Source organism: Thunnus maccoyii, chromosome 22 (genome assembly GCF_910596095.1).
Source record: "Thunnus maccoyii chromosome 22, fThuMac1.1, whole genome shotgun sequence".
NCBI lineage: Eukaryota > Metazoa > Chordata > Actinopteri > Scombriformes > Scombridae > Thunnus > Thunnus maccoyii.
The window spans coordinates 5213572-5227040 of NC_056554.1; the positions used below are offsets into that span (position 1 = coordinate 5213572).

Here is a 13469-nt window from a genome sequence, read left to right on the forward strand (position 1 = left end):
GCTCCTCGACGGACTGCACCACTATGACGGTTCCGGTGCTTCCTCCACAGGCTCCACTTCACTCAAGCTGCCCGTCAGACCCACTGCTTCTGCCCACTTAAACCTGAATAACAAACTGGGGCTTGGTGCTCTGTTTGGATCCACATGGAGAGCCGGGGCTAACGTTAGCTGGGAGGCTAGCAGAGGCTAGCTGGCTGTGCTTCCCTCCGGTCATGCTGCAGCTAACACTCACTAGCCTCTCAACTAGCACCGGGACCGCCAGGGTGGCACAGTCCGTCGAGGGAAGTGCAGTTTGGAGGCGGAGGAGAAGGCGACATATCGGCCTCTCATAATTGGCAGAATTCGCAGATGCTGATATTTCATTTTAGAGCTATTATCGGCCGATACCGATGACGTGCCGATAATATCGTGCGTCAATAGTTTTGATGGTATAGTTGCACATCAGCCACCACAGTGGATCCTAGTGTGTTATCCCATACACTGCTATCCATTGGCCAGCCTTTGTAAGTGCAACACAAATTTCTCAAAACCAAGATGGCTGCTGGCCGGCCGGAAACGCTCAGCAGTTCAGGAATATCTTGCCAGTCCTTCTATGGTAGCAGGCCCTTGCAGGTAAATAAAAATTTGTAACATCAAGTAACAACTAAGGAGTAATACAATTGTTAAAATTTCCAAGTATTGATTTTATGCTGGGAGAAAATGACGATTAATAATCTGTCCACTAAGTTGGACATCATGCATCGCTGACTATATTTCAACTACAATTATACTATTACTGTGACTTTGTTGTTCTTGAAAATACTTCATCTGCAGTAACTTTTTTGTTATTTACGTTACATACGTTATTAGAATGTAACTTGCAGTTTTAGGGGGCTAAGGATACTGAGGGAGCTGAGGATGCTGAGGGGGCTGAGGGGTTGAAGATCCTGAGGATACTGAGGGGGATAAGAATGCTGAGAGAGCTGAGGATGCTGAGGGAATGCTTGGCACCTCAAAAGAATGTCTGGATCTTCTGCATTTCAAGTCATCTGTAGCTCCTGTGCTAATAAATGCAATAAGACAGAGGGGAGAAGCTGAGGAGTCAGGAACAAGGTTCAGTGGTTTTGCATTGCATTGAACAGTATTAGAATATGTTAAAATATGTTAAAACATTAGTTTAACAGCTTTGAAAATATATATCATTTTATAGTTTTCAAATAATAATAAATACATATTCCTAAAGTTGAAAACTGAAACGCATGCTGTCCACCTGAGTGGACATGTTAAAAACTCCTTGAAAAATGCATGCTCAAAAAAAAATGAAGTTCAAATATTTTTTTCATGCCTAAAGGGGAATAAAAACACTTAGGAAAAAAATCCTGACTGACGTTGTCATAATTCATGCCTGAAAGGGTTAAAGCCAGACGGTTATTACACAAGTGTACTTCTGTACTACTACTACTTCTGAAAATCTACTGCAATGGGGTTGCATATTGCATATTCTAGGAAACAATAAGTGAGGGTTAAAGTAAATTGAACAAACTCATTTCCTTCACCATACATGCACTCAGTTTTTTATGATGTTATATTTACTTATTTTAACATTAAGTTAAATATATATAAAATAAGTTATTATGATGTCTTTCCAATTTGGACACCAGAATTATAGCAAATCAAAACAATAAATCTCTAGGATTTACCTGTTTCACTAGAACAGACAGCATTTTCTCAATATGGCAAGAACAATAACTTAAGTTGCATGTGTAGCCATCTTTTATAAATCTACAGCAGCTCAGTGTCCCAATAAATTACATTTATACAAGTCTGGCTCTGGGGAATATGATTTACATCCACTGCCAACATTCAGTGCCATTGTACAAAGTAGTGTGTTATTTATGTTGAATGGCCAACAGTAATGACATGGAGGAACAGGAGCTAACAAAACATGGCTGTTCTTACACAGAATGTGTACAGTACAAGGCTCAATAGTCATGTATATCCATAGTGTTAAGCAGAAGGTGAGCCAAATAGCCAATATTCTACATGCACATCTTTACAGCTCTTCAGCTTTGTACGATCCTCTTACAGTAAATCTCTTCCCTACAGGGTTCTCCTAAGTGATAACAGTCCAAAATGTCCTCTCTTGTGACAATGGAGCACCCAGCAGATCTAACCTGTCCCTCTGTCAAATACTGTATGTTGACTGCCTTTGAAGCCATGACACGCTCCAGAGTGGCCACAACCATCTAGGTGAGTTTGTCTATATGCCTCACAATGCATTCCTCCTTCTGACTTGATATAGTGGTCTCTCCTCATCTTCCACACGGACATGCCACACACTCTAAGCTTGTTCACCTCACCTCCGACTGGGCTGCCAACAGCACTGAATACATCACTTTGGTTTCTCCTACAGATTCCATGCCATCATGCATTTAGTATGCTATCCTCTCATGTTAGCCAGGTTCTGTCTGTATGGTGTGCGGCTCCAGCTGTTAGCACTGCAGGTGGTACAGGGAAGAGGATTCAGGTGCAAAACAGAAGAGAATATATCAGCATCCATTTACAGGTGTGCGCAGGTGACAATGATTATTTGCAAAACATGTTTTGTGTCCATTGAACTGTCATTACTTTGGCCATGATGCTTTTTTAATCAAGGGCAATATAAACACATTTACTCAGATTTTTGTTCTCCCACTAACTGGTATCGACCAACAACATTGTCTAACTGCACATATGGTGCATAATTGTTCAATTACAATTCACTTGTAATTTATGTGGTCAAAAATGTACAGATAAGGCTTTTAAGTGACCATATGGCTTTATTAACAAAGCTTGCCACTTAGAATTTGCTTTAAAACTCATCCCTAAATTGTCACAAAGTGTCCTTCAAACATACTGCATGTCACTGTGAAGCACAGCACTGAGCAGCAGACTGAGCTTATGCAGTTTACCTTTATCTTCATGGACAAGGGTAAGATAAGGGCAGAAATATTAAAGCAAAACTGTCCGTCTGTTGTGGTGTTTTATTTTATTGTTTTGCTGATCTTTGCTTTAAACAACTATCCTCCTCTCTCTTTCTCTCACTCTCTCTCTCTCCCCTCCTTTCTATCTCTTTCTATCTATCTCCTGTCTGCGTTGTGAGTACCGTAGTTAGTGGATCGCTGTGAAATGCCAGCTGTCAGAGTGACATACGCAGTGTCACCTCTGTGCAGTCACGTCACCGAGGCGACAAGCTGTCAACATGTGCATGGGTGTATGCGTGATAGAAAGAGAGAGAGAGTGGGACAGAGTGTGTGGGTGTTTGTACTGCTATACTTGAGAGGACGAGTCAGTGTTTGTAGTGTCAGGCTTTTTAAGAGAAAACAGGTTAGGATCAAATTAAAGCCAAGGATTAAACATGTATTGGTTGTGGGGCAGAGATGACAAAGTGCATAGTATAGTGAGATATATGTAAAGCACATAGCTGAGGGTCGAGGGGAGAGCAGCTGCCTGAGGTGAAGGGAGGAAAGGTCAGGACTGAAATGGACAGTGGGAGGTAGTGGGTAAAGGAAGGAGAGGTGCCAGATTGGAGAGCAGTAGCAGTGGAGGAGTAATGAATAAACAAGAGATAAGAATGGTAACGAGAGGAAGGGGCGGGATAGAGACACCAAGTGCATTGTCAGGAAGCACAGTTTGAATGAGAGCAAACAAGGGTGGGAGAACAAGAAAAATATAGAAGAGAAATGCAGAACATAAGGTCAAAAGACCAGACTGAAAGAACAAGAGCTGAATAAAAAGAGAGAAGTGGAATTCACTCTTGAAAAGCTAAAAGGGAGGACAGAGCGACGGGATTAGAGTGACTAAGTGAGAACAGGAGATAAGGACAGCAGTGAAGTAGAAGGATTAAAAACAGTGGGACAAAGGGAGGATAGATGTTGGGATTTGTTATGGCTGAGGGAGGAACATGAGCCACTGACCAACAGAAGAATTTGAAGAAGCTTCTTTACCAAGGCTGAGAGTAATTGCACTTTCACACAAAAACCCTGAGTTTGACTCAAGGCAATGGACCCTTGTTCATCCAGTGTTTTACCAACTGGTTTATCCGGGCCCACAGCCATTTCACCATCTGAACTTCAACATGCAGAAATGTGGGCAGAGAGGCATTATAATTGCAGGCAAATCATTTGTCTTTTTCAAAGACTTTGAATATCTGTAGACTCACAAACATAAAGGAGTACGTTACCCAAATTCATGTAGATTATTAATATTTAGCTGCTAATGCAATAGAGAGGAGATAATATATGTGCACATAATACACTTGTACTTGTAGTCTAAATATTAAGCTGCTGGTTTGAATCGGGTATTGTGACATCCTTTTCCATTCCTCTTTGATAATTTCTGTGTTATATCATTATAGCATGCAACACATGATATTTATTTAAATCTGCCAATAATTATATGGTAAATATGGGGCATAGGACCATGTCCAGAAAAAAGATTACATTTGTGTTTCTAAAATATTATTCCTGATCTGTAGATGTTTGAAAAACAGGTATTTTTTTTGGAATATCATCTCAGTGGTTTTTCAACTTGTTTCAATTACCTTGTTTATGTAATACCTTTAATACCAGGGGAAGAGTTTCATGACAGTGTGATAAAGCATTCATGGAGACTGACTGTGTCCTTTTGAAGAGCAATCGTTTAGCCTGACAATATTTGATCTACTCGTGGAACAGGGAGCCAATTTATTGAACACCTATTTCAAAATAAAATTACTCCAGAGTCCATGTTAAGTTTTAACCTAATATTTTTGTATGACATTATGCCCCATCTGGGAAATCATTTCTGGGGGAAACACGATGAGAATGGAGCCAAATCAATTTTGTTCAGGAGGAAATGGAGATTCATAAATAATGACAGAGTTCTTGGTAGGAATGGCTGGTCCAGCAGTGAAAATCTGGAAATTGATTTCCATAATGATAAAGACTAAATAAATAACCAGTGTAACCTTTAGAATATCTTCTGAGCATTACAAGCCACACACTGTAGCGACTGTCCACTTGAGATTGAAATCTTTAACAAAACTGGAGTAACCGTTTCTGCAAGTCCTCTGGTGGCATTTGGCTTATTCATGAACGCCAATCACTCCTGGGGTACCTGACCCAACCGTTCATGAATACTAATGACCACAAAATGATAGGGCTGCAATTCACTTCCTTAGCAACCAAACAGAAGGGTAGAGTAGATATGAAAATAAGGCGACTGGCAAGTCAACAGAATGCCCCGACACCTCTCTGTAGTATCAGACGACAACACTTTCCCTCGGGGTCCGGGAAAAAACCGAATGACTTTTATTTACCTGGGAAGAGCTGAGGTGCAGATAAGTGCAAAATGAGGAGGAGGGGGCGTGTGGGGAGAAAGACAGAGAGTTAGGGAGAGTGGGAGATAATGATGAAAGGGCTTTTTTAGCCCCAAGAAGGCAATGAGTCATCCAATCGTGCGTCCTGACTCACTGAGGCCAGGATACATTCACAGCCTCGGGATGTCTTTGGTCACCGTGGTTACTAGGCACCCGGGTTACGACATGTTGAGGAAGAAAGTAGAGTGGAAAGTTGTATGTCTTTATTTACATGTATGTAACAATACATACTTCCACAACAGTAAGACACTGACATTCACCGAGGAATATATAGGTCGCTGAAAAGCAGTAGGCAGCGTTTATAATTGCTCTGCAGTTGGCTGTTATTTCAGTCTCCAGAGGGAAGATGAGTTGTCAGTATTGACATACAGACTCTGAATGACAGCCCCGCCTTCCTCTCCCTCTGTCTTTCTTTTTTCTCTCCTTCTCTCTCTCCCCTGCCATCGGCCAGCATCTCCATCTCTCTGTGTGTTCCATTGCCTTATAATGAAATTCATTACTGTTACAGATAGGAGAGTAACACCCGTTTAGAGATCTGTGTAGAAAATCAATCTCAGGCTGGTTCAGTGTGGGGAAAGTTCACTGAGGTTTCTCTCTCTCTGTAGTTGTGGTTTCTGTCTGCGGCCTCTCCAGCTTTGGTATTTGCTGTTATCAGAAGGGGGATTCTTGCATTGGCAAGATGATACTTTCTTTGACCTTGGGCTCCTTTGGTATATGACTGTGGTGCCATCAATGCTGAGCACAAATAAATATAGAGTGTTAGGACAACTCTTTGATTTAAGAGATGATATTCAGACATGGTATTCAGGTTGAGTGCCACTACCTACATTGATTTCTGATGTAAAAAAGAAGGAAAAGCAGCATCAAGGTCATAGTCTAGCTCCTTAAAAAAAAAAAAACACAACTAGAGAGGGAGATGAAAGTCAAAGGTTTACTCACTGAATAATTTTTTAATAGGGCCTTAGGGAACTGATAATAACAAATTCACTGCTGTATGTGATGAGTAATTCAGTCTTATGTAAACAGTCTTGTACTTTGGTGTTTTTCCTTGTCTATTCTTTTATTGAATCTTATAAGCTCATGATTCATCTTGTTCAGTATAAATTCCGAAATGCTTCTGAGGTCTCTTGGTTTAACAGACTGACTGGAATAGAACCGCAACACAAAATAAAAAGCAGATATGCTTTCAAAGACGGTTTGAGCCAACTTCTGCTCCAGGCAATTTTAAATAGTCTTTCTTCCATTAATTTTCGGTGCAAAATAAAGCTACAGTATGTCATTTCAAAACTGACATGCTGACTTAAATAATGACTTTTTCATTGCTATTCCAGAGCTTGTTCAAAAATCACTCTGGTATCAAAAATAAGCCAACAAAGCTGTAGAAAATAATTACGAACAAGCTTGATTTGCTGCAAATGAATAATTTAGGCTGCAGAGACTTTAAATGTTCATATTGGAGAAAGGACATTAATTAGTGTGACTAATTGTGTTATATTTTCTTGCTTAAACAGGCACAATTGTTATTCAAAATGTCAAGAGTTAGAGTAAACAGATACAAATACACACTGTACGATTTGGTTTGGGTTGTGGGATCAGAATATTTAATTCTGCCAAATGATTCTGCAATGTTAGAGCAAAAAAGAACAGCAAAAAAAAAACAATTATTTGAGTCTGCAATTGTATTGATTTTTGCAGTTGTGTACCAATACATGCTTCCTAACCATTCCTTTACAGTAACCATATTTTGCGGTGCAGAAAGAGAAATGCTAGTAAGCAATAATAAAATAATGTAATTGCCACACTAAATCAAGACTTTCTGCCTCTTTAGAATGTTAAACACTTACAACACCAGCGTGAAAGTTCAAAACAGCACGACGGTGTGACAGGTTTTATTAAGAGTCTATTTCTTGAATAGGATCGGGGGAAAAAGTCCTTGAAATTCTAGTCCGACAGAGACAAAGACGAGCCATCCTTAATTCATTTCTTTTCTTCATGCTTCCCATTTCCATCTGAAGAGCTCGTCTGAGGGAAGTGACCCTGCTTTTCAGTAACTGTGACTGTAAATGTGTGATTCAGAATCCTGGCCTTATCAGCTCCCAGAGACTAAAATAGGGTCCATCACTCTGCCTGCTTAATGCTCACCCCCGCACCTTCAGGGACAGTCATGGAAGTTTGTCACTGCTTGTCAGCTCTTCCATCAAATCCCCCGAGGGCTCAGCAGTCACAAACTAAAACTATGTTTCATTTCCTTTTTAAATCCTGTTGTAAGGTGACAAGTCAGGATGCTTTTTATTAGCTGTACTTTCTAGTTGAAGAGGAAGGAATAAATACTTATTTTATGAGTGACTCTCAAATGATCGATTGAATTACTGCAAACATTCTTTCAGAACAGTGCCAAAAAGAAATCAATAGTTAAAGGATATGATGAAAGAAAAGATGACTCTGACATGAACAGTTTGACTCCTTAGTTATGACCACATCATGATCATTGTCCTTGCCATCCTTTTTCAACTTTGTAATTAGGCCACACAGTCGCAGTGGTGCTATCACTAGCTTCGCATTTTATCTGTGTTTGAGGATGAAACACCGCACTCAGAAAAAAAAAAATCTCGACCTTCAGTTGAGTGGTTTGTTTATGTGCTGCTGTAGCAAGTGGCTTGATTTAATAATCTCACTGATGTTACTATCTCTTTACTATTCCTCCAGTATTTTTCTGACACAGCCTCTGCAGGTGGTAGTTAGCTGCTGTAAATAAATGACAAATATTCCTTTGGCAAATGTCTCAAGACTAATTGCAAAATATGGCAAAACTCAAATGACAATGTGTATGTTTTGAAAGTTTTCTGTTGCAGAAAATATATTCCGAAAACATCAAGTTGTAAAAAAAAAACAACCCTTGGCAAACACAATTGCCAGTTCATCTCTGTATTCAGTTTGTTAAAGCAAAAATGCAGAGCAGCAGAAAGGTTATTCTAGCCAACATTTTCATCAACTAACAGTCCATGTAGGTACATGATGATTCACAGAGACTCTCAGACTTTTCACTGCTTTAAAATAATCTTTTTTGCATATACAGTATTTCAGACTTAGTACAGCCTTCGAGCTCATCAATTTTGAGAGGTGAGCAAGAACTCTTCAATGCAGCTGATTAAATGCACAAATTGAATACGCCATTTTCTCATGTGAAAAAGCAAAGTATCCACTTTGGCTTACAATAAAGCCAATTATTTATCTTTAGATTATTATTAGACAACAGTGGGAGGGAGAAAAGGGTATAATATGCAACAAAGTTCTGCTGCTGAAATCAAGAGAAGCGACACCTGTGAGTTAGTTCAGGCAGCCCAACTTGAGCTGCTGCACTACTTATATGTCATACTCCCCTCACTGTAACATATATCCAACATGCCATTTGATCATGGTGCGTCCACCTGCAGACTTTGAGTCTATCTCTTGGAGGTTAGTATCGTCGTTTTCCACTCCCTGCTGTGTGAGATCAATATTTCCTTGTGGGAAGTGACAAGGTCAGAGCCTAGATGCCAGACACCAATGCTGTACATATTCTACATTTAAATAATAATCTACTTCGGGTGAGTTGTCTGAATGAACCCCGGATGTTGGGTTCAATGCGAGGCCAACAACCTCTTATTGAATGTCTGCAAAACCAAGGAGCTGGTTGTAGATTTTGACAGGACACAGCAGAGGATCTACACACCTTAGACAGTTGACGGTTGGTGAAAAAGGCGAGGCAATACCTTTATCACTTCAGACAGTTTAAGAAATTCAGAGTCTCTCAGGGGGTCCTAAAGACCCGCTACTCTCATCCCATCCCAGCATTCCAGCTTCTACACTGCTGTTAACGCCTCTGTAGCCACAAGGCAAACACAGAGAGACTAAGAAATAGCTACTGTCCTCAGGCCATCAGAATGATGAACTCAGTCCTCTGACCTCTGTATATCCTCAGCCTTGTCTAACAAACCATCTCTGAATCCTCTGCACTGCCCTGCACATTTGAATATTTGCACTTGAGCATATACAAAATGTTATTGCATCTTTTTTTCCGTACATACAGAGATAGAGACTCTGACATATCATATGTACATTTTACATTTTTATTTATACTGACAAATTGCCACCCACAGACTGGGCTAGACAAATTAAATAATTTGATCAGTATCAAAGCAGAGCAAGGCTATGGTCATGGTTAAATAAGAGACATCACTCACAGAATGATGATAGAAATTATCTTTGCATGAGTTCACAAATTAAGCTGAGCTGCTGGAGTTGAAAACAAGTGTATCCATTTCACTTGTTGAAGGTTAAAAAACTGCCTCTTTCCTCTGTATTTATGTGTCCTTAATGTAATTCTCCCATAGTGGGAAACATATCTAATACACTTGTAATGCAGAAAATATTCATTCCCTTCTTAACATATTAACATATTTCCCTTTCATTCATTTTAGAGAGAACAGGCACCTGCACCACGTACCTGAACATACATTAGTGAAATCCTGGGAGCTAAGATAGTCTCTGTCTGTGGCTACAACTGCCCTTTGAAACTGTATCAGTCATCCTAAAATTTGCATTCACACCCTAAGGTCACCAAGGATTTGTTAAGAAAGGTCACCTGTGTTTTGTCATCTGCTGCAGATTTACATCTCTGCACATAATCACATATGTCGCTCTGGAATTCTGTTCCGAGCAAAGTGAGGAACAAACCGAGGTGTCCGCGCTGAATATGCATGAACGTCGCACATTGTGTTCTGGATGCATAGGTGTGCATGATTTCCTCCTGAGTCATTATCATAAACTGTGATTTATTGCAATAGTAGCATGGTTGCAGCACTACATGATTACCCAAAGCAGTGGCACATAATATTCTAACCTGCATAATCAGAATCTCCCTCAAGAAGCAATATTACTTGAGATGTTCTGACGCTTGGTGTTGTTTCAATTCCACACTCTACCTGAGGTCTGGAAGGGGAGAAATGCCTGTCAATTTTCATATCGCCTCTTGATTTATTTTGAGCAGTTATTAAAGTTCACCTCCCTCTGAGAATTTCCATAATGATCTCTCTTACACTGGTATATATGAGGCACATAGACTGCCTGGGCCTACCAGCACATCTCTTATTAAATCTGTTGAGCTGTGAATTTACTCAAAGGCATGTATGATTAATGAAGGTAAGGATCCAATACAATATCCCTGTCTGTTTCAGGCATAACCCACAGCGCTGCTCTGATGGGGAGGAATGTACAGCTGAGGATGAGCAGGCATTTCTCTTATCTTATCAAGAGTATTTCAAGGTACAGTAACTGTTTTGTTCATCATGCAGAGGTGTCGCTGCATCAGTCAATACCCGAGTGCAATTACTGTATCGATAATTGCGCTTGTTGTTTGGAGGTGAAGTGTGCTGACCTCTGACATGCCACCATCTGGTTCTGTGGCTATTGTCAAGCAGCCACAGAACCAGTTGGCCATGACAACCACAGTACACTCTTTTCAAGTGTGCATTCGATGCTGACACACTCAAGAGGCAGTGATAAACAACTTCTGCATTCAGATGACATACGGAGGGCTAAGCACTGCATAATTTCCCTGTTTGTTTCCAAAGCAGAATTGTCTGTGGTGGCAGGGGAATTGCCACTGCACTACATGCTACCATAAAGTGCTGAAAACTGACTTTTCCTCCTCCTTCATGTTTGCCAGTCATCTCTCAGCAAGAGTTCAATCCCATGTGGAGGAGAGAAACAAATTAAGCAATACATAAACACTCAGAAATACATATCTGCCATGGTGGGCTCTTGCCTCAAATCCGTCAGTGCGCCCCGGGAGGGCGACCAAGCTCGTGCTGGGACGTAAACAGATGAAAACATCTCGACAGCCAGACACGCTTGCCTCAAGATCCCCGATCTCTCCCCTCTGATGCAGGCTGCAAGTTGCAGCGACTGATACTTTGTCACTCCTCGGTCAATAAAGCCAGAGCCCCCTGTGGCATCCCTCTCTGTCACCTTTTAATTACAAGCCCTTAATATTTAAATAGAATTGAGGGAAAAAGGGGGAGAAAAAAGTCCAGAAAGAAGAAACACTAACTTTATAATGTACTCTTTTTGTCTGTCTGACTTTCTCTGGAATGGTCACACCACTCCATCTCCTCTCCTTTCACCACTCTTCTCAAAGAGTTTTTTCTCATTCTCACACTCACTGCTATTTTATTCCTCACTCCACTCTCACCTTTACTCTTATCTTTGTCACCCTCATCTATCCTGCTGGCCCAATTTCTCATCTTTCACTGTCTCCAACTTTCAGCAATGGGTTCATAAAGGAACGCCAACAGACAGATCTTCACAGATGAGTATTTGGGGAGAAAGTCAGGGCACTCACCTGCATCAATCAACGTCACTGCGCGCAGTTGGTGAGCCCCTGCCAGCATCCTGACATCACAGCTGGAGTTACAAATGGATGTGACACTCTTGTTCTTTCCTTCACAGCCCTCTCTCTTTGCTTGCGTGCCTCCCTGGCCGCGACATTCCCCAAAATACAGTGGATATGTTTCATAGCTGCTGTTGTGAAGATCTATTTTCAATCTTTAACCTACTGCTGTTTACAGATGTGAGCTTTTATCTCTGTCTTGGATATCTGTGCCTGGTTTCCAGTATTTTGGTTTCATCAGTAGAAAAGATGGTAATGTCACATCTCTCTCTCATAGTCTGAGGAAGTAACAGTATGTGAAAATTTGGATTCTGACTGCAGGTGATAATGGTGTGACCTTCAGGTATAATAAGGTCTGATTCTCATAAGAGCAAATTATTGTGCAGACAAGAGGCTGGAGAGCACTGTGTGGAAAGAGGTAGAGCTGTAGGATCCACAAAAGGTCATGATTACAGTCATTAAGGAAACATACCAGACAAAGGAAATGGATTATATCACAGGCTTTCTATTGTGAAACACCTTTCTGAGAGGAAATGAACAGGTCAGACTGCAGCTGTGGGTAAATCATATTATCTCAAATGTAAAATGTTGATGTTCAAATGTTAGTTATTTTTGCTGGCATTTGTTGGGATGGCAACAACAATGATTATGGTGTTCACAAAATGTAAGGTTGTGCAGTTTTGTTTTTCTTTCCTTTTAAAGCAATGTATTTAAAAGCAAACATGGTTGGATCCAAAAAGCTGCCGTGACTTGATAGCTCATCCATAGTGTCATCTCTTGGAGGTTCCTGCAGCTCATGAATACACCACAGGAAAACAAGTGTCAGCTATGCATACAGAGCAGCCTGAAGTTGATTTTTTTTTTTTTTTTTTTTTGCTGTGTCCCATTTCTTCCCTTCACCCTTACCCTTCTGCTGAGTGTGCATTCACCTGAAACACAGTGATGTGTCCCAGTTAAAAACTTCATTCTGCCAAGCGATTATTAGCCCGTCCACTCTCCGGCCAAATCCACTGCACTTGGCACTGAGCGTTAGCCATGACACCATGCAAAAAGATTAAGAAAAACAATTCACAGCAAGGGGCAGTAAAGAAAGATGAATCATGTGACCTGCTGTGATAAAACACAAAAAGAAGAAAAAAAGATGAAGATAAGTTTGTTTTCAAAATATGAATTTTTATTGTATCATTTCAGCCATAAGATTTTAGAATTTTGGTTCTGATTTTTTAAAACATATTCCATATATTAGTTGAAAGCTAGCAGTAAGTGGTGCAGAGTACATAATATTTTTGTAACTGTGAATAGCAGCTACTATTTTAACATAGTCACTGTTGATGTCTTGTCAGACATTCTTCCACAACACTGGAACAAACAGGTGCTTCTTTGTGATGATGTCTATAGGGCAACACATGCCAGAACAGCCACTTTATTTGGATAATAACAATAAAAACTTCTGTTATATAGAGGTTGTTGAAAGTAATTATTCAGTCAATCTCCTTGATTAAAAAAAATGATGAGATAATACAGTGAGCCCTCAGCCACCCACAGTAAGCTTAATTTTCACACCAATACTGATTGATAGGCGTCAGGAATTTATATTTACTCCTCATCAGACAGCAGTGACAGTGCACTGACCTTGCATTACTTTTAAGTTTACAACAACCT

General features: G+C 40.3%; 1 long non-coding RNA gene across 1 annotated transcript; it reads left to right on the plus strand.

Moving 5' to 3' along the window:
- Positions 1–393: 393 nt before the first annotated feature.
- On the plus strand, positions 394–13219 carry LOC121889360. Its single transcript, XR_006093506.1, has 4 exons — positions 394–612; positions 2086–2229; positions 10594–10681; positions 11685–13219. It is a non-coding gene; the product is annotated as an uncharacterized LOC121889360 (long non-coding RNA).
- Positions 13220–13469: the final 250 nt, after the last annotated feature.